We start from the raw sequence: 14,888 nt of genomic DNA, 5'->3' as shown, positions 1-14,888 counted from the left end.
ACATATTTTAAGTGGGACTCCGAAAATTTTGCTTAAATTTAAAATAGAAAAACATTTTTTTCAAATTTTAAATTTTTTATGAATTTACTTCTGATTTAATTAAGCTATTACAAAGTTTGACAGCTCATTTCATAGGTATTTTTAATTCCTAAAACTTTTTAATTTAAAACATTTCATTCAGATTTATAGCTTTTTATCTACACATGAAAAACTTTGTCTCATCAGTCTTCCACCCTCCTTCCTTCCCTCTTTATTCGGGAACATATCCAGATGCAAACAGTAGAGGCCTGTTTTTGATAACAGTATAAAAATTTAAACAAATAAAATTACTCTATGTATTTTTCCTTATCAAAGTGTAATTCGACTTGACTATTATGCTTAAAATCTTTTATTTACTATAATTTTGAAATGCTATTTTCTTTAATTGAACTATATCGGTTGGACTATTTGTTCTGTAAATCTTTCCTCTATTCATATTGAAAAATTCCTTTGAAAATGCACAAAATAATAGTTTATTACATGAAAAGATGTGCAATTACAGCATGTATTACATTATATTTTATTACTTTACTTATCTTATTACTTTTTTTTACCTGCTCGGATTTAGTCGATGATTAACTAATTTATGAGTATGTATTGGCAGAATTGATATTATAGAAGAACGTGAAATATATATTAAACTAGTTTAAAAGTAATAAAATCTATAGAATAACACATTATATGATCTCTAACTATTTTTATTATGTCGTAAACTGAATTGGGAACTATAATTTTGAATTTATCTTAGTTTACTGAGTTTCCTAACCCCTATGAAAAATCAATAAATGTAACTTAGTTTTATATTATATTATTTACCAAACTCAGTTGATTTTCCTGGCTTTTTTATGTTCAGAAGTTTGAAAAGCGATAAATATTAGTGCTGTTGTTCAGCATATAAAGAGAATAACAAGTTATATAAATGAAAATTTAAAGATATAATTTAACTTTAAAGTAGTCAGATAGTGCATATGCGCTATCTTAAAACTTTTAGAGACTACCTTTTGAATTCTGTATGAAAATGAGTTGCATGTTCTAATTAAATTGGCAAGATCTTGAATCTAATCTTAGTTGCAAGTTAAATCTATTACTTTATGTTGTTTCAAAGTTGTGAGCGGTTTTTTTGGAGAATTTAAACAAAACTACGAATAATATTTCATACTGTATTTTCAGGAAGTTAAATATTACGAATATGTCTTGTTTAACTTAATTATGATGGCTAATATTTTCTACAAATACTGATTTTGAAAATGGGATAAACTTAATTTATACAAGAGATAGAAAGCATACCTAAATCAAAACATTTGTACAGTTATTACTTCCATTTGTACAAAACTGTTACATTTCAAAATATTACAATCGACGCTTGCTTTCTGAAATACAGAAGCACGAACTAAAAGACTAAATATATAATTTATTCTCATAAATAAATAATTAACACTAAAGTATATATAACTAGTGGGAGTGGTGGTCTCACAAAAACTTTCTCGTTTACTCCCTAATAAAGTTGTTATCCCAAATAACGCCTTGCCTAGCACTGGCATACAATAATTACGAAATATTAAACTTTGGCGTGAAAGCAATTTTAATGAATATATCATGTCAACGTTGGCGAGTTTTTTGGTGATGAATCCATGGATACGGTTAATAGAATCCAAAAATCGAATATGAGTTTTAGATGCGCCCCCACCCCCCGATTGAAACAAAAATTTAACCCAAAACTACACTTGTAGTCACAAAATTCCATACCAAATTTCATATATTTAAGTTTCTACGGTTTTAAGCTAATCGCTTTTACATGTTTCTGAAAGGACAGATTGACAGACGGTCAACCCTTAGTTGGATTTGACTCAAACTTTTATATTACACAATAGATATTAAATCTGTGAAACGAGTTTTATCCATCTAGGTCTTATTGTTGTGTAGTTATAGTGTTAAGCTACAGACAGTCGGACATACAGACTTCCTCTGTACAGATTTGGCTCAAAATTTGATAGAAATCTACAAATTTGGTATAAAGATCATATACTAAATTTCATCCATCTAGCTCAAAACTTTTTTGAGTTATTCTTGTCACAGACAGACGGATATTTCCCAAAAATGCGTTTTTTGAGTTGAGGGAGGTCTAAAACGTGGAGATTCATCGAAATCTCGAGTTCGAATTTTCTGACGATTAATATACTTTCTCTGTACTACATATACGAGAAAGTAAAAATTAGAATTTGTTTAAATTCCCTAATGTTCTTACATTATTCGAAAAGCAGACATACTCATAAAGTAATCTCAAACATTTAACTTCAGAAAACGATTGAGTTCAGTATGAAGAATGCCAATAATAGAATTCCATATCTCTAGTGTCTTCATCCGTAAAGCACTTAAGATTATATGAAAAGAGTGATAAAGAAGAAACTGATGTTTGCTAAAAGGCTTATGACATATTATAAGATTATCTTCTAAACTGCGAGCGATAAAATTTGAATCTTATCGTGAACAGCCATGTTTTTATGAGGAATTATAAGAATTGAACCAACACGTATATGTTGTGCAACAAGGCAAAATTAACTTTGGAAAATTTCAGTATTAGAATTTTCCTGTAAAGTATTTGTGAAAATCAACGTCTCTGCAAATAATAAAGGATAACTATATGTCTCTAAATTTGCTAGTGAACTTCGGGTCTAGCGTCTTTATGAGATTGTAATTTGCCCTTCGAGTGTCTGCTTTTTTTAAAATTATTCCTTCAAGTTAAAGTTATAATAGAATTATTCCTTTTTTTCTTGATGTTTTACGAAATTATTATTGGTCAAATTATTTTTGCACTATCTGAAATTTCAAAAATATTATTGTTTCTATGATATCAGTTTAGTTGCAATACAAATTTTCTTTAATGCCAATAATTTTTAAAAAATATTTTTGGTATAAAATATTTTATAAAGAATTCCTAACATTGTTTTAATGGAATTTATATTGTTTTCATTGTTGCCATAAATGCGTTATCCTTTGTTTTGGGGGCCGTAGTGACCTGGTAGTAAGGGCTCGGCTTTGGAACTTTATGATTTCAGGCTCGAGACCCCATTTCCACCGAAGAGCCATCATGTAAGTGGGTTTGGTGCTCGTGAAATCCGTCAGGGTCAAACGTCCTCCTGCTGGTGTGGATGTAAAAGTTTAAAGAGGAAGGTGCCAGCTCAGGTGTCTTCCTCGTCATCTGACTGCGTTTCAAAATTATGAGGTCCTTCCTAAAATAGCCCTTGTGTTGCTTTAAAACGGGACGTTAATATAACTGAACCGAACCTTTGTTTTTCTTCCATTGTTGATAACCAAGGAATGAAGATTCAGCTTAAATTTTTTTTTTATTTATTTTACACAATGAAGTTTTTGTCTAAAAACGTGGTTTTAATAAGATTAGTACGAATTAAAATCTTTGAATTTGAAAAATTCTATGCTGAGGTAACCCTTAATGCCATGCTATGCATGAAAAATTTAATAGAATTTTTTTTTTCGCTATAATTAATCCCAAAGAACTAGCAGACTGCGAAGACCGTTACTATCTTAAAATCTATATCTTTGAATTAGCACCCTATTGCATAAATCCGGTTATCTGTTTTTCTATTCGTATTTTTTTTAATAAGACGAATTTAATTTTTTTATTATTAATAAATGCATAAGTTGAATTTCCCGTTGGGAGTAATATTGCTGCAACATGTCTATCTAACATGATAATGCGAGCACGAAGTGTGCAATGCTTTGTTACCGGGAAAATTGGCCACATTTTCTTTGGAAATACTGGGAAGAAATAATTAAATAATAGCATATACAGCGAAATAAAATATTCCATTGTATCACCCCTATTTTGAAATAGTACCTATAGCACTCGTTTCCATAGCAACCAGCGGTGGGAGCGGTTTCCGTAATCAGCTGACAAGTTTAACAGATAACAAAATTTGATTGGAACTCGAATGAAATATAGGGATAGAGTGATCAGTTTCTGACTTCTGTGGAACAATTTATGTAATTGTAAAAATGTTTAAGAGTTACATTATTTGTTTGAAACGAACGGATTGTAACAAATTATTACACAATATAGAATAACTGGATCTTATTCTTTGAAAATTAGAAATCAACTGCACCGACAGAAATAAAGAAATGAAAACTGGACATATGTAAGAAAAGATAAGAAAAGAAAAGAGGAGGGTAAAATCTATGAGTTAATACATCAGAAATAGATAAATAATTATATCTCGTTTCATTTTCGACAGTCTTGAAGCATAATAGCGTTTAACTTGTTTCCATGTGCATTATATTACATTTTAAACTAATAATGTGTACAATCATATTAAGATACTTCTTTTTTTCCGTAAAAGTTTAGCTTTTGAAAAATATGCGATTGTAATATAATTGTGATCTGATTTTGCTATGTTAAATGTTTTTGTAAAATCAATTTAACAACTACAATAAAATAATGAGCATCTCACTTTTATTCTTAGTTTATTCTTAGCTCCTATGCAGGAATCTACAAAATCTCTCTCTCTCTCTCTCTCTCTCTCTCTCTCTCTATATATATATATATATATATATATATATGTGTGTGTGTGTGTGTGTGTGTGTGTGTGTGTGTGTGTGTGTGTGTGTGTGTGTAGACGTCTTTTAGCATTGGTGTGGCTGAATAGAGAAAGCTTTTGAAATTTAAAAAATTCGATTTATTTCTTCACGGGAGGCATAATTTATGTACAAAGAATAAACGGTAAAAAATACATCAATCTACATAGCTACACAGGAGTAATAGAGTAAAGAGGCCGAATTTTTCCCTTCGGTGGTTTTACAGTGAGATTTTGTTACGGATTTCTTTGTCACGTGTAGACTTAGGAAAGGGAAATTTAGGTATCTTTAAAAGAATGTTGTAAACATTAAGAATTTTTATCCCTTCACTCGGAGCGTGAGAACCTGCTAAATTCAGCAGTTTTACAGAGCGCGTGTTGAATTAATTAAATAAAAAAATTGGGAATTGGATTAGGAAATAATCGAACATTTTAGAATGAATGGGTTAAATTAAAATAAAATTAGGAAATTATTTAAGATTTAAATTAGATTAAGAGACATCATCACATATGTATATATAAATTTTGTTTGTATGTTTTTTTATATAAATCTATATATCTTTTCTGATCTTAATGAAATTAGACGCAGTACTTTTCAAGACAAGGGGATGGTCAATATCAACTTTTCAAAGTCCAAAAGTTAACTAAAACATATATAAAATTTCAACAAGTTTTTTAAAAATGTTTTTCGGTTATATATTCTAGAAATAAGATTTCATAAATATAATTTTTAAAATTATTTTAAACTTTAAAAAATTACCTTTTTAATGACACGTTTTACTTTTTAAATGTTATTATTTCCGCCCCATGTTTTCTCTCATTTTAATAATTTTTTAAAAATTTATTCTTATACACAATCTGTAATACTGTTTTTATTATCACGATGAAATTCAAACCTATATCATTGTTGAATCAAAATATTTGATCTTGTGCTGTTTTCATTGTTAAAATTACGATAAGGAATTGCTTTCTTTGTCCGAAGTATGACTTGCACTTTATTTATTAGTAATTAACAATTTGAAAGCGCAGTAACTTGTAGTCAACTTTTTCATTAAATTCATATTTTTCGACCTTGTTACATAATAAAAAGAAATTTTAAATAAATGCATTTCATGTTATTAGTTTAACAGTCAGGAAAGCCAATATTCCGTATGAAAAAGCCGGTCGCCAAAGGAGGCTAGTTAAAGATAACTTATATCGTCTTTCGTATAAGCATCTTATATAATATGTAATTACATCTTATATAATTTCTCTTGAAACGTTTTCTTATGACACAGATAATATTTTATATTTTAAATTGACTTTATGTTCAAACATTCATCTCTGTTTTCTTTTTAAAATGATAAGCTTAGCCTATGACCAGAGCTACACCAGAAAATACAGTATGATTTTTATTTGGTTAAAATTTCGAGAAGCCCACAGTGTATATATATAAATATATGACTGTCGATAGTGCTTTGTTCAGTGGTGGCGGGATGGTCGGCTGTGCACAAGAAGTATGATTTGGAATAATGCAATGTATACTCCTTCGTCACCCCCTCTTACGCCTTTCACACGCTACATGAATATAAAACGGATTCTGTATTCTTTTTTTTTTAAAGGTAGGGATTTCAAATCTATGACTCAAGTTTAAAAAATTGAAAAAAGCACGTATTATATAACAACCATTCGTCCGTTAAGGGGAACACGTGTCATTGCACCCAACTCCTAAATCCGCCCCCTTTTCAATAATTTGATCCTTTTTTTTTTTCTTCGGTGCTGTGTATTCTTTGAATAACCGTTAAATCCAAATCTGATGCTTTGAAACTTCATGAAAAAGTTATAAAATAAATTTTTATTTCAATGGTTTTTTGAAATATTTATCTGCAACTTCATTGAATAAAAATTTCTGCTATTTATTACTTTTTAAAAACTGAATTTTAAACATAATTTTTAAAAAATAGTTGAAATTTTAGATGGGATTTAGGAATGTTCCTTCCTTTTAACTCTACATGACATAGATTTTTATTTTTTAACAAAAAGCTGTTTTTTTTTTTGTCTTAATATTATCATAAAAAAGATTAAAAAAAAGTTGAATATCTAATTGAAATTTTAAATAAAAGTTTTAATTGTTTATTTAAAATTTCTTTGTTTAATAGCTTTTTTAAATTTAAAATGTAATAATTATATGATTTTATTAATTAATTTCTAAATCGTTGAAAATTAATTGGGAGGAAATAAGCAAAAATAATCGAGATGATATATTAGTCACTGTAAAATTTAGGCTTTTAAACAAATATGTTGCTGTAAATACTTAAGCAAATTTGTTAATGAAGTTTTTAAGATTGAAAAAAAGAACACTTACTCTGTGAAAAGGACCATATGTGATAACATTCGCCCCAAAATTTACTTCCATTTTTATGCTCTTTGCTCAAGTGTATTTTTTGAGCCACTGACAACTTAACAAAATTCCTTCGAAAAAAAAAGAAAAAAAGAAAAGGGGGGGGAATTAAAAATAAGATTTTAATTTTGTTTTGTTAACTAAACATGCGGATGGTCATTCCGTTCCTGCAACATATCCACACTGAATTATTAGCTTAATTGAAATAAAAAATGACCAAAAAAAAAATAAGATAAAAGTGAAAAGAATTTTCTTTCAATTTAAATGGACTAAACCCATGGGTTTAAGTTAAAAAAAAATTGGACCCCCCACTTCTTTATTATATACCAACTATTCTTTTGTAAGAGAAACACGTGTCGCTGTAACTACCCTCAAATCTGCCCTTCTTTTCAATACTTAATCCCCTTTGATGTACACCGATAATGCTATAACTTTTTCAAAATTTCGTGGGAAAAAAATTGTCATATAAAAATTTCCACGTCATCTTTTGTCCATCACAAATTTAATCTTAAAAATTTTTTGAGCCTTATTCCTTTATAATGTAAAATAGGATTTTGAAGAACTCGCCAAAAAATATAAAAGAATTGAAGAGAGAAATATTCCTCTCCCTTTAAATGCAATACAAAACGGCGATAACGCATCGGATATGGTAGACCGAAGCGACCACGAAGTTCCCCTCATGGCTTGTGGAGTGAGGTCTTTTGTAGCAGGCATCTGTCGTATCACGTTCGTCTGTCAGTAGTTCCCTCTCTTCAACAGTCAGATCTCTAACCTGGTGGAAGCTCTCGGCAACACATGGTCGTTATTTAAGTCTACTGCAGCCGGCAGGGATTTAATTTCGTGAGGTTAAATCATATCTCTTACTCAGTGGGTGCTAATAAAACAGCTGGTCTCGATTGCTAGGATACCGGAAATTCATGTGCACTCAATGGATTTGTTGGAAATTGGGTGTCTTTAAATTTTATTCTCTGAGGTATGTTTAGTTTTAATTTTACCTATTTGTTATTAGTTGCTGGATAAAATGTTCAAAAGAATACGTTGATTTGTTTATCAAAATGATGCACTGTTTTTTTTTTTTTTCATGGAAGAGTTCTGAAATTAATTGTTTCAAATATCAAAATAATTTAATTCTGTTTACTATTGCACCAATTGTTTACCTTTGTTATTATTTATGACGAATTATTGTCAGCGTGTAGTGCGATTTTTATTTATTTGCCTTTTTTAAGAATCTTTACATCAAATTTCCAGTTTTTATAAAAGTTTTGCAGCTTTCAATTTTTAAGAATAAAACAATGATTCTCATTATATTACGTAAAATATAAAAATAGCAAACGATATTTTTAAATCAATTAATCTTAGCTATTATATTTTTCTGGCATGCTTTTAAAGAATAAAACAATGATTTTCATTATATTACGTAAAATATAAAAATAGCAGACGATATTTTTAAATCAATTAATTTTAGCTATTATATTTTTCTGAATGGCATGCTTTTATTTTGTGATCTATCTTATATTAAATGTGATTCTTTAATGACAGATATGCAAGAAATAAAGAAAATTTAGTCAAAAAATATTTGAATTTAATTTTGCTTACTGAAACCTAATATTTTTACATTATATCTGATGATTATCTGCCTATATCCAATATTTTTTTAAATATTAGCGCTTAGTATTTTCAGAATACACATTATTTTATAAATCAGTTTATATTTATTATTACTTTTATTTTTTAAAGCACGGGTTCTTGTTATTTGAAACATACATATTTACGTATAAAATGTGATCTGTTAATGTGAAAAAAATTTTAAAAAATAAGAAAGAAAGAAAGTAAAAATGATTTCTTTACACACTTCTATTAACAAAAATCTTTTTCTTAACATACGATCACTAATCATCTCTCATTGAAATTCCTGAAAGATATCTCATCAAAATGAACATACTAAAAATGTAACAGAAATGGAATTGCGTTAAAAATATAATCGTTCTTTCCTACAGTTGTTATTTTCCTATATCATATCTTATTTATTTATTTTTTACCTCTTACCCAAACGATCATGCGTAGGTTAATACAGTAAACATTCATTTTTGTTTAAAAAAATAGTATTTTAGAATTATCAAAAATAATTATAAAATGCCGTAACAATTTTTCCAAAGTTCTTTCAATTCATGTTTTTTCAAATATATTTCAGTATGTTCAGTATATATTTTTACGATCGTTATTGTTTCAGCAGATTTTAAAGCAGTCATTCTTTTTCATTATTTAATTTTCGGTAAAATTGTACTTGAATTACATCGGTTTATTTCATAAACTTTACAAAGTAATAGCGTTACTTCAAAAATTCTCTGTTCGAACAACTATTACTATGTGAATGTAAGCCTTAATATAATTTTCCAATTATCTTTTATCTGTGGATTTAATTTATAAAAGTTACTGTGTTTTGATGCCGTTCTCATCTTATATAAATAAAAAAAATCTGTAATCACCATTTAAAAAATTTCGATTAAAGAAGAACAATTTTAAAATTACTTTTTCTCTTCAACAGCGTATTTTAGTATTGTCAATTTAACCCGTTGTAAAGTTTCTTTATTATGGTTTTGTAGGTTTCGTCGTTATATATCGAATATCCATTATGCATTTCATATGCGAATATTAAGGTGAAAAGAATGATATGGATTTTCAACAGTGTAATAATTAACAATAATTTATTTCTTAATACTTACAAATGAACGTAGTCATAATTCTGAGCTTTCCTACTGTCGATTCAAAGCATATGTTTGTAAAGTAGAGGCTCTTAAAAACCTACGATGGGTTCAAAGAAAGCAGTTGACGACGGTTGCTAGGTTAAGAGGGGATTGCAAGCAGGCAGATTAAAAAAAAAAAAAAAACATAAATGCTCAACAATTTTTCTAGTTGCTGATTAAATAAGTTTGTAAAAAATTACTGAGTTTATGGATGATAAAATATTAGAAGCATTTATATTTTAAATAATATAAAGCATAATAGTAACACTTTATCCAATATAATTGGTCAAGTTTTTATATGCTTCATTAGGTTTACTTAGTTATTAGAATGTTTATAAAATCGAATATCTATTTCAATATATTGTGTGTGAATACCAGCTAGTTTAAAATCATAATAACTTCATATAAACAAAACATATACTCAAAGTTAATGAAATTTTAAGCAAATCATTAAAACGTTAAATATATGAAACTAAATCTACTATATTTTTAAAAGAGTGGCCTCATAATATATATTATCTAGGGATTACTTATGTCTAAATCTACCATTGGTTGCAGTTTTATCCATTAATTAAGTCATAATTATTTAATTAATGGTTAATTATAATTATTATTTTATTGGAAGCAATTCTGGCGACATTAAAGTCATTTAATAAATATTAACTTGTAAATAATCTAGCATACAAATTCAAGATATTTGGCGCTCTTTCCTGCAGAAAGGTTCACAATAGATTCAAAAACGGTATTTGTTGGGAACATATGACGTTTATCACGTGAGCGTGAATTGCCTGCTTAGCCAAAAGATTAGTCTGGATGGATCACATTATAATGCAAATGGCTGTGAACAAATCTACATTTTTAATTTTTATTGCAATTCTTTGAATCTACAAAACTTCGACCCTTTTCTTGGAAAGAATGGTTACATAAATGGTTTCCACCCATCAAAATTTTTTCCCCCTCTTCAATAATTCCATTTTAACTTTCGCTTCGCTTTGTCCATCTTCTGTCTGAGACGTTTAACAATGATAATTGGCTTATTCATTATCGTCCATTCTTTCCCGGGTCATTGTTTGGAATTCTTCATCGTACTTCAACTAAATGGCATCCCTTGACTGTAGATAGGATATCCCGTATGAGTCAGTGCAGAAGCAGTCACCAAACAGGCGTGAAGCGGCATGTCTGGGAATGCGTGAAGCCGTTTGCTTATGGGCCGTGACAACCTGTGGATCAACGCGGAACAAGCGAAAGTTCAATGCAGAGGAGGAATACATTGAGAAATTTAGAAAATGTTTTGGAGAAACTGTTTAATTTCTTGGTATATTGTGAATGGAGATTTATAGTCATTTTACTCGAATTATTTGGAAGGGTAAAAGGATGTAAACAAAAGGTACAAAAGGTGTGACTAGTAACAACATGCCTTAAACTGGTTTGAGAACCAAGTATTTTAGTTACATGATTCACGAGTTGCTCATTATTTTTTAGTTGTTGAAATATTTTACAATATATAAATATCTTTATTATATATCCTCATAAGTTTTGATATTTTTAATGATCAGAAGTGGATTTCCAAATAGGGTGACAAGCAGCTGTTTGAGAGTGAGGGGATTGCAGGGAGAATGATTAAAAAACGTTATTTGCTTAGTTTCCAAATAAATTTGTAGAAACTACAAATTATATGAAGTATAAGATACTATGCAAAGTATACTTTCACTTAATTATAAAAGTATTTTTAAAAATCAAGCAGTTTCCTTAAATATCTTGCAGTATCTTGCAGTTATTTAAGGCAGGCAGAAATGGCACACAATCATGAACCATATTAAATAAATAAATGAAAATATGCACTTTCACATAGTTACTGATGTAAAAATTTAATCGTTAATCAATCAATAGCGTGACGATTACGATTAAAATGTCTTGAAATGTAAAATTTAATTGATTGTGAGCACTACTGCATTAATTAAAACTTAATTTCGATTATTAAAAGAGGTACCTCATAGTGTGCCCTCCCTCGGGCTGTAAAGTGCCTTAATCTGTCACTGTACGTGGTTGTATACATTCATATAGTTACTGAAGTTAATGAAAATTTTAATCATTTATAAATCAGTAACAAGCGATTAAGATTAAAATGTCTTGAAATGTGAAATTTTATTGACCGAGAGCACTGCTGTATTAATTCAAATTTAATTGCCACGATTAAAAGAGGTTCACTAGGGCTGTAAATTGCCTAAGTCCGTCACTGTCTGTGGTTGTGCACTTATGACTATAGTGTTAACCTACTAAGTTAAAACATTATCGAGGACAAAAATTCTGCATGTTTTGAAATATTTATTTAATGTATAAGTAAAAAGTTCCGTAAATTATGTGAATTTAATGGAAATGGTATTGTAATGAAATGAAAAGTCTAGTATTTTATTTACTTAAAGCAAACATAGTATTTATTCAACAGATCAGGACCGGGTCACCACTTGCGAGAGCATGGATTGATTCTTCGACTTAAATGTTCAAAACTTCAACAAAAAGACTACGGCGTTTTTAATAAGAACAGGGGTTAGACTTATTTTATACATAAAAGAACGAAACAAGAAAAATTAACAGAACAAGTAGAAGTAGCTCTTTCGTGTTGGGAAAGAAATGTTAAATTTCTACCGGCCAGATTACATAGTGGGTAGCGATATAGCAGTTCCCACAAAACTTATTGTCTTTGGTTTGTTTTTGATTTTTTTTCGAAACCTTATTCCTTTGATTGCTTTTGTTACGGTCTTGGATAATTTTTCCCAGCTAATCAAAATTATAATAATAATTTAAATATAATTAGTTGTACTTTGTTCAAGAAGACTTTTGCTGGTTTCTTACTAGAATCTATAAATTGATTATGCGGGTAATAACTGAATTTTCTGCTGTAAAATTTTCATTGTCGTTGCATATCGCCATTTTATCCATACCTAGATTAAGTTGTAAAGTTGCAAATTTTGTTTTTTGTATTCATTATTGAAAGTTTCGAAACGAAAGGAAATTTCATGAAAATCCTTTGTTATCTTTTGTAATTTCTCACACTTGTTATCAAAACCAGTTAAACACTCCTTTATTGATAAGATAAATGGCATAGCAATTGTGTTAGACTTGACATATGTTGCTATTTATGACTATTTAGTCATTCCTGTTTGTTCAAATAGTTCATAAACCACAGTGGTTTGTTTTAATAATTTAAAAACAGTTGACAATAGATAAATTATTCTATATTTAATGAAATATATTAATCTTGACATTATTTATGTTGAAAAAGAAATACCGGATTGGAAGATAAGAAAGCATCTGAGTGACAGCATTTAATATAAGCTATTTGATTAATTGCTTTGCATTATTTAATTCTTAAATAATACATTTGCATAATATACAGAGACGTCGTGTAGAGTAATGTCTAAAAAGGTTTGTTTATTGTCTTATTTTATTATGACTGGATTTTGATTTATAGCATGTTGCAAGATAAAGATATATATTTTAATAAAGGGTGTCCCAAAATTAACTCAGGATTTGAATTTGAAACCATTCGTGCAGTAAAGTGTTGGCAACCTTTAAAAACATTTGATAGCTGATAGTTTAGAGTTAATAAAAATGGAGTGTGGCACGATAGAATAATGTGTTTTCAGTATTGAATAATATTTAAAAAAAACAATGCAAATCTAGCGACCACAGTTCGAAATATTTGAGATTTGGACCCTTATATCGTGTGATTTAACACCACTGGATTTCTTTTTATGGGGTTATTTGAAGTCAAAGGTCTATGCCAGCAAGCCTAAAAGCACATGTGCACTGAAGAAAGAAATGCAACGCTACATCAACGAAATTCAGCCACATTTATGCAAAATGATCATGGGAAATTTCGACAAAAGAGCCAGCAAAGCCGTGGAGATCATTTGCCTATGTGTTATTCCATACATAACCCTACCTTGTGTGCTTTACAATTCAATAAAAATATAACAATTTATAGGTATAAAAACTGTTTTTTTTTATAAATTTAAATCAAATCTTACGTTAACATATTGTTCTATCGTGTAACGCTCCATTTTTATTAACCGTAAACTGTTGTTAAATGATTTTTTTAATAAGATTGCCAACACTTTATTGCACGAATGGTGGCAAATTCAAATATTGGGCTAATTTTGGGACACCCTTTAGAAAGATATATATTATATATATGTATATATTGATTACCATTATAGAGCTTCTCTTTTTAAGGATAAAAACTTGATATGAATGGTTTTCGATATGTGTTTAGGTTGTACTTGTAAGATCTAACAGTAAATCACCTTATGAATGCGCTTAAACGGTGTTATCGAATTTATATGCTTGCACCCCAGCTCATGCAGCGGAAGTTATAGTGATTTAATTTCAAAATCTGTAGACTCTATTCCACTTTTAGACATAAATGTGACCTAATGTATTAATATTACTGCCAAAAGAAAAAATCCTTTTACTATTATTATATGGAAGTTTGAAGCCTGATACGTTTTTTAAAAATCATTCTTATCATCTGAGTATGGTCCGAAACTCCGCTTTTTGGCCATTTCGAAACTTTCAATCTGGATAAGAAATTGCTTTCATTAATTACAAATAAATCACTTAATTAAATGAGCTAGCACGCACGTTCCCCACATAATATACCCCCTGTCTCTTGTTTTAATTTTATCATTTAAATATTTCACTTTAATGTATATCTCGAATTGGTTATTGAATTACTTATCTCTGGCTGAAAAGGTTGAAGCCGCGAAAGATCATAAAAGTAATTGTAATAATTTGCTACGAAGCAACAAGTAATAGTATCTGGATAAAAAAGACGTTTATATTAAGATTATTATGGCACTCATGAGCTTATATCGCACACACACACGCAAATTATTCTCATAATTCATTCAAATAATGATATTAAACAGCAGCTCATAAAAATAATCATGTTGCGGCTGTAACTCCCATGTATTTCTATTCTTGTACAATTTTATAATACAGTGACACTAATGGCAGATGTAATCTTTTAGCCTTAGGCAGTCCGCATTATAAGATGATAAACTCGTCAGTTTAATTTCACATTTCAACACATTTTTTATCAACATGTTAATAATTTACTTCAGATTAATTATT

At 29.0% G+C, this 14,888-nt stretch overlaps 1 protein-coding gene across 4 annotated transcripts in view; it reads left to right on the top strand.

The window, feature by feature from the left end:
- The window catches only part of LOC129980970 (prominin-1-like), a 196,114-nt gene that overhangs the window by 92,816 nt on the left and 88,410 nt on the right, over window positions 1–14,888 (top strand). For 2 of the 4 annotated variants that reach the window (XM_056091519.1, XM_056091515.1), the window contains exon 1: window positions 7,704–7,981. The exons of the other annotated variants lie outside the window; for them this stretch is intronic. The gene's annotated coding sequence lies outside the window, so the exon portion shown is untranslated. Of the gene's footprint in view, window positions 1–7,703; window positions 7,982–14,888 lie in introns of those variants that run through there. 4 annotated transcript variants of the gene reach the window in all.

The sequence above is a fragment of the Argiope bruennichi genome, chromosome 8 (assembly GCF_947563725.1).
Source record: "Argiope bruennichi chromosome 8, qqArgBrue1.1, whole genome shotgun sequence".
NCBI lineage: Eukaryota > Metazoa > Arthropoda > Arachnida > Araneae > Araneidae > Argiope > Argiope bruennichi.
This window is presented reverse-complemented; position numbering and strand designations above follow the sequence as displayed.